Source organism: Meles meles, chromosome 14, assembly GCF_922984935.1.
Source record: "Meles meles chromosome 14, mMelMel3.1 paternal haplotype, whole genome shotgun sequence".
Taxonomy (NCBI): domain Eukaryota; kingdom Metazoa; phylum Chordata; class Mammalia; order Carnivora; family Mustelidae; genus Meles; species Meles meles.
The window spans coordinates 4,014,900-4,030,636 of NC_060079.1; the positions used below are offsets into that span (position 1 = coordinate 4,014,900).

Genomic DNA, 15,737 nt, shown 5'->3' on the forward strand with positions numbered 1-15,737 from the left:
AAGAGATTGCTTAAATAAGTCTACCAATTAAATACCAGAATTCTCAATTTGGGCGGGGAGAGTCAGGGTAGATGGTAGGAAAAGAAAACTTTGCTACTGTAACCGATACGAAATGGGGAGATCAAAATTTCAACTATATTCAAATAATCTGGAAGATAAAAAACATTTTGCAACAAAGTATGTTAGATCATTATTATAAACTATAGCAACATTAGTCACTATAATTTTAGTTAAAATAGTGAGCAGAAATATGTATCTAAGAGAAATTGACCAACTTTGATAGTCTGGCCTAAAGGAATTCTTATAATTAGCTAAAACGAGTTCAGATACTATTCCTAATGATACAGCACCCTCTACAGCTCTCTAATAAAAATGAAAATATTTTCATTAAAGAATTGTGTTAAATTCCTTAATATGTTTTTTGAAAAAAGGCTTTATTAATAAAATACTATGAAAGCTATGCTAAATATAAATATTTTTGTCCTTCCATTTGCAAATTCTTCATTCTCACCATCTTTTTAAATTCAACAAGTTTGTGTTTTTGCAAGATATATTTTCATTAATATCTGCTGACGATATCCCAGAAACACAGGCATATTATTAAACATCACTGCAACATGTTATACTGCTATGAATACAAATCAACAACTATGGATTGCCCAGGTAATTCTGATTTAAACGTTCATCTCATCACTCTTGAAAAGTGGTACATATATAATTTTGCAAAAATAATCATGCCAGTTACCCTACAAACAAAAATAGTTCCTAAGGCTAATGACCTTTACACACTCTAATAAAGTACAGGTCTCAATATAACTTAACTATTTCATTTATAAAGTATCAGATTTCCTAAGTAGTGAAGTATAATCTAAAAGTTGGTTTATCTTAACCACCTGGTTGAACATTATCATACAAACAATAAAATCATCAACTGATTCATTAAATGGCAATATGGTATTCACTTTAGTTTCCCAAAACCGAAACTTTTAATTCTTTTTGAAAATGACTTGGCAGTGGTTTCCAAATAGCAAGTTATATGCATTGCTGAGTCTGAAAAGCTTTTTTGTTCAAAACAAAACACAAAACAGATTCCCAGCCCCTAAACATTCAGCAGCAGGGAGCCTAAACCAAAAATATGCATTTCTCCCTCCAAAGTCCCTAGATAGTCTGACCTATAGAACCTTCACCTGTAAACTCCTTCCTCTTCAGAAATCGGAACTCTCTTGGAACACTGAAAAAATAAAATAAAATTAAAAAAAAAAAAAAAAAGAAATCAGAACTCATCCTTCAAATTCTGCTTCAGTCTCTCCTTCATCAGCTTTTTCTGACCTCTTCCTAGTCAGCCTGAACACAAATGATGTGTCTCTCTCACCTTATATGATACACTACAGGTGTATCTCTACTACCCAACTTACCATAACATATTCCAAGTATTTGCTTACCCCTCTTTCCTTTTCCCCTACTTTCCTGACACCAGAAACTTTATTTTACTCATCTCTAAATTCCTAAATTACTCATCTCTAAATTCACCTCTAAAACTAAATTTTGGTATGAGCCCTGCACATACCAAAAGGAGAGGCAACACAACAAGACTGAGTACTCAGCATTGCAAAGCATTATTTCCAAATAGATGGATGGGAACATACATATATAATCTCATTAATCCTAATAACAGCCTTATGAGGTGTGAACTATCGTTATCCCCATTTTACAGATGAGAAAACTGAGGAATGGAGTAATCAATTTGCTCACCGTCAAAGAGGAAACAGAAGTGGAAACTGAACCTAGTGCCCTAACTCTTTAACAGAAACTACACTTAGGTGCCTCAGTACCATGTAAGACTTACCGTGTTTCGGCAATGGAAACAGTTAACAAAACCAAAAGACACCTGACAGAATGGGAGAAGATATTTGCAAACGACATATCAGATAAAGGGCTAGTGTCCAAAATCTATGAAGAACTTAGCAAACTCAACACCCAAAGAACAAATAATCCAATCAAGAGATGGGCAGAGGACATGAACAGACATTTCTGCAAAGAAGACATCCAGATGGTCAACAGACACAAGAAAAAGTGCTCCACATCACTCGGCATCAGGGAAATACAAATCAAAACCACAATGAGATACCACCTCACACCAGTCAGAATGGCTAAAATTAACAAATCAGGAAATGACAGATGCTGGCGAGGATGCAGAGAAAAGGGGAACCCTCCTACACTGTTGGTGGGAGTGCAAGCTGGTGCAACCACTCTGGAAAACAGCATGGAGGTTCCTCAACAAGTTGAAAATAGAACTACCCTATGACCCAGCCATTGCACTACTGGGTATTTACCCTAAAGATACAAATGTAGTGATCCGAAGGGGCACGTGCACCCGAATGTTTATAGCAGCAATGTCTACAATAGCCAAACTATGGAAAGAACCTAGATGTCCATCCACAGATGAGTGGATAAAGAAGATGTGGTATATATACACAATGGAATACTATGCAGCCATCAAAAGAAATGAAATCTTTTTTTTTTTTTAAAGATTTTATTTATTTATTTGACAGACAGAGAGATCACAAGTAGGCAGAGAGGCAGGCAGAGAGAGAGGAGGAAGCAGGCTCCCCGTGGAGCAGAGAGCCTGATGCGGGGCTCGATCCCAGGACCCTGAGATCATGACCTGAGCCGAAGGCAGCGGCTTAATCCACTGAGCAACCCAGGCGCCCCAAAAGAAATGAAATCTTGCCATTTGGGACGACATGGATGAAACTAGAGGGTATCATGCTTAGTGAAATAAGTCAATCGGAGAAAGAACTATCATATGATCTCCTTGATATGAGGAAGTGGAGATGCAACATGGGGGGTTAGGGGGATAAGAGAAGAATAAATGAAACAAGATGGGATCGGGAGGGAGACAAACCATAAGTGACTCTTAATATCACAAAACAAACTGAGGGTTGCTAGGGGGAGGGGGCCTGGGAGAGGGGGGTGGGGTGATGGACATTGGGGAGGGTGTGTGCTATGGTGAGTGCTGTGAAGTGTGTAAACCTGGCGATTCACAGACCTGTACCCCTGGGGCTAATAATACATTATATGTTTACAGAAATATAAAAAATAAATTTAAAAAATTTAAAAAAGACTTAACCGTGTTTAAAGCGTGGAGATAGAAAGGAAGTAATTCCCCCTAAAAGTCCTCCTCTAGCAACCAATGCAGGCATTAGAATGTTTTACATAGCTTGTAAACTTTCAGTAAAGAAATAATAATAGTAAAATAAAAGAGTCTTTTTGTATTGTCTATTTATGTTCTTTCACTGTCACTAATAAATAGTAAAGACTTTTAAAAAGCTCACACTTCTGAGGTGTGGTCAAATGAGTCAGAGGCGCTGAAAGCAACAGAAGGAGGTAGCAGAGGACAGTAATGTTAAGAGGAAACAAGAGGGGAGCAATTCCGGGTTTCTCCAGGACAACAAAGTCAATGTCAGGGAAAAATTGAGAGGTTTTTCTAAGGAGTCACAGTAGCAAGAAACCTGAAGCTCACAAATTCCTAACTCAGTATACTGGTGCTTCTCGCCCCGCCTGCACCATTCCATTAGCCTATCCAGGCCACCTTCAATTTACAAAAAAACCTGAGAAAACACCATTGGCAGCACACAGCCAAGGGCATCCGAAGCTAGAACTTGAAATACACTAATAAATGGATTAAATGACATATTTAATATGAGGTGTTTGACGGGAGAGGGTTGGGAGAACCAAAGTACCTAAATAATTCCTGTTCAAAAGTATTTGCTGAGGCTAACTAAACTTCAAGCACCATGCCAGAAGCTGAGGGTGTACAAACAGGGAAAATCACCCCTGCCCTTACAGAATTCTGAGTCTTAGAAAAGACAGACATTGATCAAGTAATCACGCAAATAATTATGACAGTCTATCACTTCTGCCACTAACTGCATTCTGGTTTCTCTGTCGTCATGCTAAATCTATCCTCAACAATTCCCACTTGCTAAATCCTATGAGACCTTCAGAATTTTTCTTTCCCTGGGCAGCTACAGTAAACTTTTATTCCGGTTAACAACAAAAGCATTAATTATTCCTCATGCAGACTGCTAAGTTACATATATATACTCTTATTTAATCACAGCAACATCCCTGTACAAATTATTTCCTCTCTTTTACATATGGAGAAACTTAGATTCGCAGATCATCACATGCCCAAGATCACAATAAATATCATAACCAGAATTTCACCTTACATTTGTGTAATATCAAAACCCATTATTTGACTCTTTTTTAGTACTAATGAGGAGATATGGTTGAGACTAATTTCTATCAGATAACTATTAAAGAAATCTGAATAATATTCTTGGCTTACTAGATAAATACCAACATTTATAGGACCATGGTAAAAAAAATGGTCAAAGTCAGATCGAAAAATCAAGCAAAACTTGTAGAAAGGAAACAAGCTACAAAAGTAGAAAACAAAACTGGAAGTTATGTCACAGAGCTCATAATAAGAATTTTCTTAGCTCTAATTGTTCTTTTTTTAGAGAGAGGGCATGGCTTAATGTTCAAATTAGAAAATCACAGATGGTGCTCCCTTCGGCAGCACATACACTAAAAAAAAAGAAAATCACAGATGTACTACCTAGAAACATGTTTACTGGCAATTTTTCATTCATTCTCTGAAGACTTTAAGAATTTGTTCAATTTTTAGTTTTCTATCTATAATCTTTCCTTAAACCTTTGGAACTTACCATTGCTCTTACCTAAATTTAAATCCACAACACATGATATTATCGTATCAATATTTCACAGTGTTCCACAAAGACTAAATTCCAGATACTGGACCTTTCCAGCTAAACAAATCTGAGAGATGTGCCCTAATTAATCTCTTGTGATTTCCTAGCACACTCCCAAAAACTGTCCTTTCAAATCTGTTTTTCTCTCAAACCTCTAATCTCAGGATATCCAGTACTCCAATCTCTCAGAAAATGATCTTTTTCTTTCCCAAAGTGAAAGCCTTCCTGTATGATTAGCTCCTTTATATATCTTCCTTTTCAAAAGGGCTGTTCTCCTATCTCCTTCTCTAATTTCTAACAAAATATTCCTTCCCCCCTCAACTTTCTCTGAAATCTAAATCCTCCTCCCATTTCTGCCCTACTGGCTCCCCGCTCACATATTATCACCTCATTTCCTACCTCCTCTCTTCTCTCTTATTATCTTAGTTATGCTAAGCAATGGCACCATGCTTTCTGCTTACAAACAGGTTTATCCTACCTTAAAAATCCTTTTAAACAATCTTAGAGTCCCCTTTAATTAAAAGAATGGGATACTGATTTAAAATCCCCAGGTTTCTAATCCTGTTTCTGTAGCAAGTATTTGGGAAACTTCCAGTCAAGGATCTCTCCAGGCAAGTCAGGATTCCCATCTAATGACGCTGATGAATTCATCTTATAATTGGTAAGAGAACTGCAGTTAAAAATACACATATGAGTCTCTTCAAATTAACCTATAATAATTAATACAATTCCAATTTCAATACCAATGAACCTTATGGTTCATCTCAGAATATGACAAGGTGATCCCAAAACGTAAGAAAAAGGCCCAAAAGAGTCAAATTAACTAGGAAAAAGGACCTTGAAAGCAGTATGCCTAAGTAAAGTGAGAGAGAAAGATATTTACTTGAAGAGAAAGATCTCACTTATATGTTGTCTCTAACAAAAAACAGCTCTTTGTAGGTACGGAGATCAGATTGGTGGCTGTGAGAAGAGGAGGATGAAATGGGTGAAGGGGGTGAAAAGGCACAAACTTCCAGTTATAAAATAAGTAAGCCATGGGGGATGCTATGTATAGGATGGTAACTATAATTAATAATATCATATATTTGAAAGTTACTAAGAGAATAGATCTTAAAAGTTCTCATCTTAAGAAAAAGATTTAGTAGCTATGCATGGTGACATGTATTAATTATAATTTCACAATAGAAATAGTAAGTCATTATACTGTATACCTGAAACTAATAAAATATTACAGGTAATAATAAATAAGTAACACTTTGAGGTTCAAAAAGACTATTTAAAATGTGGGGGAAGACTGAGATAGGAGGATGGGGGGATGGGTGAAATAGGTGATGGGGACTAAGAGGTGCACTTTTTTTTTTTTTTAATTTATTTATTTGACACAGAGAGAGCACAAGTAGGAGAGAGGGGGGGAAGCAGGCTCCCTGCGGAGCAGAGAGCCGGATGCGGGGCTTGATCCCAGGACTCTGAGATCATGACCTGAGCCGAAGGCAGAGGCTTAACCCACTGAGCCACCCAAGCGCCCCAAGAGGTGCACTTCTGATAAGCATGAGGTGTTGAATGAAGTACTAAATCACTAAACTGTACACAAGAAATTAATATGACACTGTATGTTAACCAGAATTTAAATAAAAACTTAAAAACACAAGGGGGTCTTGGACAACCAAAATGAACACCTATAAGGGCATTATAATAATTTTTTAAAATAGTAGAACAGGAAAAAAAACAAGGGAGCAGAGAATTCCAAGAAACAGACCCATGACATATGACAAATTAGTGAGGAAAGGCTAGACTATACAAGAAATGGCACAGGAAAGTTGGCTACTTACAAGCAAAAACAAAAGATTAGGTATTTCCTCATACACAGTAATAAGTTCTTGGAGGATTTAAGATTTTTACACGAAAAGCAAAACTTTAAAACACTAATGACAAAACACAAGAAGAAACAATAGGAGAGGGGCGCCTGGGCGGCGCAGTTGGTTGGGTGTCCGACTCTTGGTTTTGGCTCAGGTCATGTGTAACTGAGCCCCACCTCAGGCTCCATGCTCAGTGTGGAGTCTGCTTGGGATTCTCTCCTTCTCCCTCTGCGCTTCCTGCTCATATTACATGCTGTCTAATCCAATCCAAACAGTTACATAATGCAACAGAAAAGTGGCCAATGAACAAGCCAGATATTTCACAGAGGAAAAAAAGCAAAAATGGTTAATGAACATGAAACATACTCAAACTCACTAGAAACCACTGAAATGCAAATTAAAACAATAAGCAATTATTTCTGATGATATTACTACATCAATGTAAAATGATGCAGATTTAAAAAAATAGTACAAAAACAAGAGCTTAGAAGTTTTGGAGTACTGTACACAGTTATAAGCTTATGATAATCTAAAATGAAACATTCATTTGGAATTTAGAATTACCTAGAAAAAGTTGGTGGCCCTGAACAGCAAGGTATGCAAAAGTTCGTTCCCAGGCATTTATTCCCTAGAGAACCTCTCCCACACACATAAGCACTATCATAACAAACAAAAAGGAGTAACAATTTGAATTACATCAATCCGAAATACATTATAGTACTGTCATATAGCGGTTTATATGGCAGTTAAAGACTGAACTGGAACTGTATTTACCAAAGTGGATAAAATCTGAAAATTACTCTGAATGAAGAAAGCAAATGACAGAATATATATAACATATCATCTATATAAAATTTCAGAAACTCTAAATTATGGTAGTTTTAATTTTTCTTTGTGGGCAAAGTGTGAAAACATGGATGGTAAGGACAAACAATTAAAATTATGGTTATCTTTGGGGATGAAGAAGCAGAGGCTGGAGAACAGTATCTAAAAGGGATTCAAAGGAGACTTCAATTATATCTGTGACAGATTACTTTTAAGATTATATGTAAAATGGCTATATTAACATTTGTTAACCCAGGAGATGGGTACATGGTTATGATAAATTGCCCATATTTCTCCATTTATTTGAAACACTGCATTTTTAAAATGAGGGAGCCTTCCTTTCCCAATGGTTCAAGATACTCTGAACTCCTCTCCAGCTGAAACCAAATGAAAATGGTGGATGAAGTATTTCTACATTTTTAACGTACTGCTGAGCTTACAACAAATTAAGAAATCCTCCGAAGCTAAAAGGAAACCAAAGCAGGGATACAAAGATTGAAGATGGCACTTATGCATTTACCCCAGAGACATCTGCCAATCCCAGGTGACCTTGAGTTTCCATTCTAATGGTTGCCCAAAGGTAAAAAAGACACAGATATAATCAGGAACCTCCTAAGATAGGAACTAACAGGACATCCCTCCACATAAAACTGGGATCCTCAGAGTACAGGTAAACCAAAAAAAAAAAAAAAAGGAAGAAAGAAAAACAGAGAGGGAGGAAGAAGAGAGGGAGAAAGAAACTTTCTAGTCTGGATCTTAGTGATAGGTAAAAGTAGAAAATTACTACAACTGATAACCATGAACAAGCCTTCAAACAAGTTTCTGCTTCATTTCAACAGGACCCATGTGGCCCAAAAACTTCAAGCCAAGAAATTTAAAGTAGTCCTGTGTTGGTCATGCACTATAATCCAGGTTTCAGACTCTTCCAGAAACACCTCCAAGAACTAATACTCAAAAACTTTTAAACACGTGAGAAAACATGTCACCATGAGTCTGCAGAATAATAAATTAAGCAATCAAACCAACAAAACTCTTAAATATTGGAAACGGTCAGAAACACAGTACACAGTTCTTTTAAAAGAACTTAAAACTATATGATGCCAACCTAATCAAAAATAAAACCTTTGCATATCAAATGATACTATCAACAGAACAAAAAATCAATTCAGAGAATGGGAAAATTTTTACCAATCATATATATGATAAGGGAGTAACAGCCAGAATCTATAAAGGATTCCTAAGACTCAACATCAGAGAAACAAAGAACTCAATTTAAAAATGAGCAAAGAACTCGAATATATATTTCTTTTTTATTCGGGATTTTTTTTTAATATGAGAAAGGGAGAGAAAGCATGGAGGGAGAGGGAGAAGCAGATGCCCTGCTGAGCTGAGAGCCTGATGCGGGATTCAATTCGAAGACCTCTCATGACCTGACCAGAAAGCAGATACTTAACTGACGGAGCTACCCAGGCACACCAGGAATATACATTTCTCCAAAGAAGACATACAAACGGCCAGTAAGCACATAAAAAGATTCCCAACATAACTCATTAGGGAAATGCAGATCAAAAACTACAATGAGATTGTACTTTACATCTAGGACAATGACAAAGAAAGACAGAGAGACAGAAAGGAAGGAAGGAAGGAAAGCTAGGAACAGTTGTTGACAAAGATGTGGAGAAACCGGAACCCTTGTCCATTACTGGTGGGAATGTAAAACATGTAGGTTTGGTTTGTTTGTTTGTTTTAAGATTTTATTTATTTATGTATTTGACAGAGAGAGAAAGAGAGAGCGTGTGCGTCAGCATGCCCAAGCAAGGGGAGTGGCAGGCAGAGGGAGAAGGAGGCTCCCCGTGGCGCAAGGAGCGGGATGCAGGGCTTGATCTCAAGACCCCTGGGATCATGACCTCAGCCGAAGGCAGATGTTTAACTGACTGAGCCACCCAGGAATCCCAACATGTAGTTTTTTTTATGTAGCTACTATGAAAGACAGTATGGCAGTTCCTCAAAAATTAAACACAGAACTAGCACACAAAACAGCATTCCACCTCTAGGTATATACTCAAAAGAATTAAAAGCAGGGCTCAAACAGACCATATACCAATGTCCATAGCAGTATTATTCCCAAAAGCCGAAAGGTGGAAACAACCACATGTCCACTGATGGAGCAATAAATAAACAAAAGGTAGTATATATACATATATAATGGCATATATTCAGCCTTAAAAAGGAATGAATTTTTGATACATGCTACAACAGGAATGAATCTTGGAAACAATCTGCTGCATGAAATAAGCAAGAAATAAGAAAAATGCCATATAATTCCACTTACATAAGGTTATCTAAAACAGTTAAACTCATAGAGAAAAAAGTAGAACAGTGCTTGCCTGGGGTTGGGTGAGGGGAAAAAATGGGGAATTATTATTTAATGAGTAGAGTTTCAGTTTGGGATAACAGAAAAATTCTGGAAATAGTGGTGAAGGCTGTACAACTATACGAAAGTACTTAAAACTGGTAAGAGTAAGGAGCAAGATAACACAACAGATCTCTTAGGAACAACATAACAAGAAAAATTTAAATATTTTATAAACATATATCTTGCTTAGATGGTAGTTACAGGGGGTATATACAACAGCCCAAACTCATCAAACTAGACACCCAAGATTTGTGAATTTTATTGTGTATTAATATGCCTCAAAAAATGTTAAAAACTCAATGGATAGATTAAAAGGCATGTAAGAGGGTGCCTGGGTGGCTCAGTGGGTTAAGCCTCTGCCTTTGGCTCAGGTCATGATCTCAGGGTCCTGGGATCCAGGCCCGCATCAGGCTCTCTGCTCAGTGGAGAGCCTGATTCCCTCTCTCTCTCTGCCTGCCTCTCTGTCTACTTGTGACCTCTCTCTATCAAATAAATAAATAAAATCTTTTAAAAAAAAAAAATATATATATATAAAACTCACGTAAAACACACTGAGGAGAAAACTGAAAACAGATACAAAAAATTATTCAGATGCAGAGAGGTACAAATATTAAAAGCCTTGGAGGACAAAGTAAAGGACAAAACCCCAGGAAACTAACCTACACGAAACCATATCATCTAGGCTTCCTCATCCTCTTCCCCTAGCCCCAGCGTGTGGCACCTTTTCTTCACCAAAAGCCACAGCTCCAGTCAGGCTGCTCTCTCCTACAGCTGCAGCTCTCTCAAATTCTTCACTTTCCCTCCTGCACATTCAGGCCCCAACAAAAGCTTCCCTATCCACTGTGGTTCCCTCAGACCTTACCCCAATGCAACACTGTCAACAGTCTCTTCACTCTTTTCAATTACTCCTTTTAGTGTTCCTTTGCCAGGATATTGACTGACACACCATCCAGTAAGGATGAGAAAAATAAAGATTCAAAAAAATAATGGCAGGAAGTATTCCAAATTGATAAGTAAATTTCAAAATTTACGAGAAACACTAAAACTCAAAGTAAGAAAGCCCAATGAATCCAAACAGAATAAAAAAGAAAAAAAATCATATTACTGATACCACAGTGAAACTGAAGAATCCAAAAATTAAAGAGAAGATCTGAAAGACAGCCAAAGAAGAAAGATAGATTATCTTCAGAGAAGTGACAGACTGAAAATGATTTCTTAAAGCAAGGAAAAACCAGACTAGAAAGAAAACAGAGTAACAGTTTCAGAGTACTAACAAAAAGTAACTACTAACTTAGAAATGCAGATCCAGGAAACATCTTTCAAAGATTAAGATGTAATTGAAGACATGTTCCTGCAAATAAAAGCTAAATAAAAACTCTCAACTATGGAAACACTCCTCCTTTAGGAAATTCTAAAGGATATACTCCAAGAAGGAAAAGAATCCCAGATGGAAAGCCTTAAATGCAAAGGACTATGGACAAAGAAATTAATTATGGGAATAAATCTCAATATTGATATTTTAAAAATGATTAATTTATGAAATTTAAAAAGGTGCTTAAGATTTTGGACAATATACAGAACATAAATCAGGAGAGGTAGTTCTAAGTTCTTGCACTGTTCTGAGACAACATATACAGATTAACTTTAAACTGAGTATGCATACTAAAATACCTGCCATGGTCAAGAAAATAGAAAATATATACATTACAATACCCAAACTATGGAATAAGAAACAAAAGATTATCAAACCCCAAAAGAAAGCAAAAGGAAGAACCATATACACATACACAAAATAAGATAACAAAAATATATAACTTATCAGTAATCACAAATAAATATAAGTAAACTGTAGATTTAAAAAAAAACCCTGAGATTCTCAGTCTAGATAAAAAGGAAATCCAACTTCGTGCATACAAAAAACCCAAGGGCATAAAAAGGCTGAAAAGAAAAGACTGGGGAAAAAAACATGCCAAGCAAATTATCATCAGAAGTTAATGAAACTGATATAACTATGATAACAACAGGAAAAAAAACCAATTTAAAGTAAAATGTTACTAAAAAGAAGTGAGTCATCTAATAATCATTAAAGGGTTAACTGAAGTGGTATGTAAATACACAGCCTCCAATATATATATAAAGCAAAAATGAGAGGACTACCAACAAATCCATTAATTTATCTCTGTCTGTAACTGCTAGCTTATGGAGAAAAAAAGATTTAACAAGCTTAATTTAAGAGGCATAAACACCTTGGCCCTTAACTGGATATCATATTTTCTTTTCAAATACATGCTGAGTAAAAACTGGCAACATACTAGGCTATAAGGCATATTTAAACTAATTTTAAACAACTGAAACATACGTAACACATTCTCACAAAGCCATTAAGTTAGAACCTAACTAAAAACGAAAACTAAAAAAAATTCAAAGACAGGGTACCTAGTGACCCAGTCAGTTAAGTGTATGACTCTTGATTTCGGCTCAGGTCATGATCTCAGAGTCCTGGGATTAAGCCCCAATCAGGCCCCCACTCAGCCTGGAGTCTGAGGATTCCTCCTCTCAGTCTGCAGCCATTCCCCTCCCTCTCAAATAAAAAAAACCTTAAAAGAAAAAAAAAAAAAAAAGGAAAAAGAGAAGAAAAACTTAAGGATGAAAGAAGAAACAATAATAGAAAACACTGACCCAAAATACTTCATATCAAATATGTGCGATATGGGGCGCCTGGGGGGCACAGTGGGTTAAGCCACTGCCTTCGGCTCAGGTCATGATCTCAGGGTCCTGGAATCGAGCCCCGCATCGGGCTCTCTGCTCAGCAGGGAGCCTGCTTCCCCCACCCCCTGCCTGTGTCTCTGTCTACTTGTGATCTCTCTCTGTCAAATAAATAAATAAAATCTTAAAAAAAAAAAAAGACTTTATAAAAAAAAAAAGGAAAAGAAAAGAAACTTACAGGCCAACCTTACTCATGAACAGAGTTGGAAAAAATCTTAAGACAGTTCACATACCAAATACAACAATGGATTTTTTTTTTAACAATGGATTTTTTAAAAATAAAAATAATGGGGACGCCTGGGTGGCTCAGTTGGTTAAGCCGCTGCCTTCAGCTCAGGTCATGATCCCAGGGTCCTGGGATCAAGTCCCCCATCGGGCTCCTTGCTCAGCAGGAGCCTACTTCTCTCTCTGCCTCTGCCTGCCACTCTGCCTGCTTGTGTTCTCCCTCTCTCTCTGACAAATAAATAAATAAAATCTTTAAAAAAATAAGGTACACTATGACCAACTTAGTTTATCACAGGACTGCAAAGTTGGGTTAACAAAAGAAAACTAATGTCTTTCACCACATTAACATATTAAAGGAGAAAGGTATTTATTTAAAAAAATGCAGAAACATGTTTAATAAGATCCATGACTAAACTTTTGGCAAAATAGGAATGGAAACTTCCTTAATCAGATTTAAAAAAAAAAAAAAGAATTCCCCAAGAAACAGAGCAAACATCACAATAATGTTGAGTCAATGAAGGCATTCCCTTAAACTATCCATAAGTGTCGGTATACCATTGGTCTCGTGGACTCAATTTTTGGAGTTTTTTTTCCTTAATTAGCAAGTTTGTCTTTTTTTTTTTTTTAATAACTATTTGTAATGCTTGGTATTTTGTGATTTCTGCTCTCTCTCTCTCTTTTTTTTTAGAGAGGGGGAGAGAGAGCAAGAGAGACAGAGAGTGAGTGAGTGCACGCCTGATGGGAAGGAGCAAAGGGAAAGAGAGAGAGAGAATCTCAAGCAGGCTCCATGAACAGTGAGAAGACCAATAAAAGCTAGATCTTAGGACCCTGAGATCATAACCTGACATGAAATCAAAAGACTGACACTTAACTGACTGAGCTACCCAGGCACCCTGATTATTATTATTTTTTTTAGAGGTAGTTCAAAGACTAAAGAGAAAATTTACTTTTTAAAAAACAGAATAAAACTCCTTCTAATTTGAACTCATTAATGAACTCACCAGACCCTTTTATAAGTCTAGGATTCATAATGGAATCTTAATAATAATATTTTCTTAGATCTTGAAACATTTTACCATTTCACCATTTATTATTTTTTAAGATTTTATTTATTTATTTGACAGAGATTGAGATCACAAGTAGGCAAAGAGGCAGGCAGAGAGAGAGAGAGAGAGAGAGAGAGAAGCAGGCTCCCCACTGGGCAGAGAGCACGATGCTGGACTCGATCCCAGGACCCTGAGATCATGATCTGAGCCAAAGGCAGAGGCTTTGACCCACTGAGGCACCCAGGTGCCCCATTTCACCATTCTGACTATTTCATCAGAACTCGGCAACTATTCCCAACTATACTAAGGCTAACCTAACAACAAAATTAAAAAACAAGAAATGATAAAATCACCTAGAAAAGTAATCCAATAGCAAAACAAATCAACCCTACTACATTAGCCTCAATTTTTCTTTTACTACACTGCTCAAGATATAGCATGACCTTTCAAGAACATATAAAAGAAATATGGAAACACCATACTCATAAGTCTTTTTTTAACATTACATTCAATAGTGCTGAGAATTCAGAATTTTTAAATTTCCACCCAAAATAAGAAAGAGAAAAAAAACAGACAAGACACAATTATGAGGTGAATCAGAAGATGATGCACAGAACAGCATCATCAACAGACCAGAAAAGACAAAAGAACAGCACTCTAGGCGTGTACTGTCCAATACAGTAGCCACTAGCCACATGTGGTTGTTTAAATTAGTTTAAATTAACTTAAATTAAAAATTTATTTCCTCAGTTGCACCAGCTACATTTCAAGTGCTTAATAGCCAAATGTTGCTAGTGGCTAGCTCATTAGGCAAAGCAAATCCTATCACTGCAGAAAATTCTAACGGATAGACTCTATGATGATAAAATTGATCATACAAACATAATCTCAGACCTTGAGTCTACAGATGATGATATTCTACATCACTGGCTCTCAACTAAGGCAATTTTGATCCCCCAGGGGCTGTCTGGCAGTGTCTATAGAGATATTTTTGGTTGCCATAACTGGGAAGTGCTACTGGTAACTATGGATCAAGGATAAAGATGCTGCCAAACTTCCCAGGACACACATGTCAGACCACAATAATATCAATAATGGCAAGGATGTGAAACCTTGCCCTAGTTCCAAACATAAGAATCAGTGAATGAACCATATACTTCCAAGGACAAAAGAAAATGATGGTATTCTCATCCAGTCATTACACAAGAACTACCTCATTACCCAATATTCTGTAACAAAAATCTGGATCAACCTGTTTTGCTAGGTGGATATATATATGACACTATTTTTTATTCTTACTCTTTTATGAGGTCTGCGTAAAAAAAAAAAAAAAAGATATAGTTCATAAGTGGACAAATGTTTAAAGGCAGGTATGTATATAAAGGTGATGAAAAAATTCATTGTTTTGCTCATTCTAATTGCTGTTTATAAACCTAAAGAGGAAAATTATAACTATGAAGCAAAGAATTTGGCCATTTCTCTTCATCAATGTTATATACCACTAATGTTTCCAAAAGTATGTGTTTTGATGATTCTAGTGCAAGAATCAGGATAACAAGGTAAAATCTATATATTTTTTAAAGATTTTATTTTATTTGACACACAGAGAGAGAATGCACACATCTAGCAAAGGGAGCTGCAGGCAGAGGGAGAGGGAGAAGCAGGCTCCTGAGACCCTGGGATCATGACTTGAACCAAAGGCAAGTTTGGCTCAAACTGACTGAGCCACCTCAGTGGCTGACTGACTGAGTCATCATCAGTAGTATTTGTTGATACTACTGACTGAATAGTATCAACTGACTGAGCCACCCAGACACAAGGT

The 15,737-nt window shown here is 36.7% G+C and overlaps 1 protein-coding gene across 2 annotated transcripts in view; it reads right to left on the reverse strand.

Moving 5' to 3' along the window:
• Window positions 1-15,737, reverse strand: part of XPO4 (exportin 4) — a 125,298-nt gene that overhangs the window by 95,119 nt on the left and 14,442 nt on the right. The window lies entirely within an intron of this gene.